General features: G+C 42.9%; 1 non-coding gene across 1 annotated transcript; it reads right to left on the bottom strand.

Moving 5' to 3' along the window:
- Positions 1-1034: 1034 nt before the first annotated feature.
- On the bottom strand, positions 1035-1197 carry LOC114703717. The gene has a single exon (XR_003736170.1). It is a non-coding gene; the product is annotated as a U1 spliceosomal RNA (small nuclear RNA).
- Between the last annotated feature and the right edge of the window lie 1925 nt (positions 1198-3122).

Raw genomic sequence — 3122 nt, 5'->3', positions numbered from 1 at the left:
CACAGGTATGTGGATACTCAATGACTTATTCTCAGCATCATGACGAAGAGCCACCAGGTATGTTTTTCTTCTGTCCCAGGAAGCCCACCACCCATGGTGGGAAAGCCCCTGCTACCAAAGCTCTTACACAGGAAAGTCAGCGTGTCACAATTCACTTGGAGAAAATGCCAGGAAGACTCTGCATACCCAACCAGAGGGGAGCTGGTATTTGTGTCCATTCAGTGGAGTATGAGGTGTGTACATAACATGCACAAAATGTGAGACAGCACAATGCTGGAATGATGAATGGTGAATGGAGGTCGATGATGGGCTGGAGAGATGGCTCAGTGGTTAAGAGCTCATATGTTCTGGCAGAGGACCCAAGTTTGGTTTCTAGCACCCATGTCAGGCCACTCACAACCACCTGGAGCTCCAGGGGATCTGATACCTTCTTCTGGCCTCTGAAGGTACCTACACACACATGGCATATACTCATACACCCACATAAAAGGAAAAAAACAAGTAAAATGAGAACCGTGCAAATGCAAATATGGGGTAAAGAAGAAGAAAGAAGACTTGAAGTAATGTCTGTGTTCAGGTGGGTGAGCTCAGGTCCCTAGGGGGCAGAAGGCCAGACAGAATCAGCTGTGCAAGAACTGCTTTAGAGGAGGCTCAGTCCGTGATGGAACACAGGAAGAGCAGGGCAAGCCTGAGCCACATGCAAGGCCAGCATCTCTGAAAGGCCGGTGGGAGCAGGAGGCTGGCTAGGAAGAATCTTGGGTTCAGCCTCGTTCTGAGAATGAGGAAAATGGGAAGTTCCTGAGACACACATCTTACCCTGGGTTGGAAGAACTCAATTTAAGGATTTATGCTGCACTCAGCATTTGTCTGGTACAACCACCATACTGGGTCCAGGAGAACGGTGGCTAGAGGCCGTCCATCAGGTTCCCTAGTTTAAGCTCTGAGCCGGGAACTCCCACCAGTGCAAGCCACTGGGGCGTTATTATGGCAGAAGACTTTATTTATTTATTTGTTTAAAATTTTTTTTTTTTTTACAGGGAAGAGTGTGAACGCAGTCCCCCACTACCACAGATTATGCAGTCAAGTTTCCCGAATTTGGGGAAATCGCAGGGGTCAGCACATCCGGAGTGCAATGGATAAGCCTCGCTCTAGGAAAACCACCTTCGTGATCATGTATCTCCCCTGCCAGGTAAGTATGGCAGAAGACTTTATGTAGCAGGTTCTGTGCTCTGGTTCCTAACATGTTAGAGACACACACACACTCACATAGCAGTTACACCAAGTAGATAGAAGGCGGCCATTTATCACTTATAGACAGATAGCAGGTGACAGTAGAAGGCTTGGGCTCACTGCCACTCATCCTGAGATTCAGAAAAGCTGCTGCAAGATGAGCGGGGTCATCGCTGTGCACGTCTTACTTGCACTGTGGCTAAGGTACCCCTGAAAGCAGCCTGGTCTGTTTTTTTTTTTTTTTTTTTTTGCCTCTGGCTTGTACGACTCAGGATTTAAGCGGATGCCTTGTTTTTAGGGATGGAACAGAGTCCACGCTCTTCTGGGTGGGCACACTCTGTCTCAAAATGTTTCATTCCTGGTTATTCTTCAGAGCTACGAATACGCAGAGCAGGGCTTGGAGTAGATAGATCAGAGTCCACCTGTGACATTCACTGAATGCGCATTGCCTGTGATCTTGAAGATGGAACCCATAGGCTCCCTCTGCCCTCTAGTACTTGTCTTTCATTAGCAGCCATGCTTTCCCTGTCTTGTGTCCCTCAATAGTGTCCTAAGGCGTTTGAACAGAAAAGGCCTGTTATGGTTTGAATATGACAGGCTCCCCACAGGCTCACGTGCTTAAACACCTGGTCCCCAGATGCTGCTGCTGCTGGACCTTTAGGAGATGGGGCTTATCTGGAGGACATGGGTGGTTGAGAGACAGTGTAGCATGAATCTTAAAAGTTCTTATTAATAAAATCAAGCCCGGGGCCAGTTATTGGGGTGCACAATATTTTGGGGAACACAATACCACCACATTTCCCTTTTTTTGTCTAAAATTTAAAAAAGTTTATAACTAATACAAGAAAAATTATATCCAATAAGTATATACAATATACACAGTCAAGATTACATTAATGATGTCTAGTCCATTAACATTTAACAGATTCAGATAAAAACTCCATTATATATATTAACAATGTCCAGTCCAGTAACATTTGATAAACTCAGACAAAAAAATTTCATTACTTATCCTATTTAAAACAAGTAGTTCTCTTTTAAAAGTAGATTCCATAATCTTCCTTTTTATCTTATCATGTTCATATTTTCTTTTTTCTTTTCATAATAGATTCAGTAATCTACCTTTTGTCATTTTTATATCTCCTTTTCTTTTTAGAGTAGATTCAGTGGTCTACCCATTTATCTTATTATTTCTTTTTCTTTTTTTTAAAAAAAAAACCAAAAACTCTGAATCTATATTCCTTGTTCAGCTTTTTTCCTGACCATTAACAATTAACAACTTGTAACCAACCATCATAAACAATGACAATATCCATAACTCATTAAACGACCAAAAACCTCCCATCCCACCTCTTGGGAATGTGGGTGTCATTTTCTTAAAATTGCTTCCTCTTTCTAGGGTGAAGGCATCTTTAGGGGATGCTGAAAAGAAAATTTTGGGTTAATTGTCAAGTCCTGTATCATTTGTCCAGTTGCTGCATAACGAGAAAGTGCAGGGCTTGTTTCAAGTCCTTGTTCAAGTAGTCTGTCAGGCTGGATCATCTCAGCTAGCCATCTCAAATTGTCCTGAGTACTTTGTAGTCCAAAGTCGATCTTTCTGTAGTGTTAATCAGCTAATGGCTTTACCATAGTTCATGTGGAATCATCTTTGTGGAGTTCCATCTTCCTTTTGAAGATTCCAAAGTCACTGTTAGGCGTGGTCATGGTTCCCTGCAGATTTCTTTTTTTGTGCCTCCTCTGTGGTTTGGAGCAATCACAGTCTGATGAATGTCTGTCTCTCAGAACCACAAATGTTCTTCCCTAGAAGAGAAAATCTTCACAGCAATTTCTCCCCACCATTTGTCTTGCCAAACTTCTCCAAACTGACCTTTGTCGATGCTTTCTTGTAACAC

This window comes from Peromyscus leucopus, chromosome 1 (genome assembly GCF_004664715.2).
Source record: "Peromyscus leucopus breed LL Stock chromosome 1, UCI_PerLeu_2.1, whole genome shotgun sequence".
NCBI classification, from domain to species: Eukaryota; Metazoa; Chordata; class Mammalia; order Rodentia; family Cricetidae; genus Peromyscus; species Peromyscus leucopus.
Note: the sequence above shows the minus strand (reverse complement) of the source record. Positions and strands in the feature narration are given on the sequence as shown.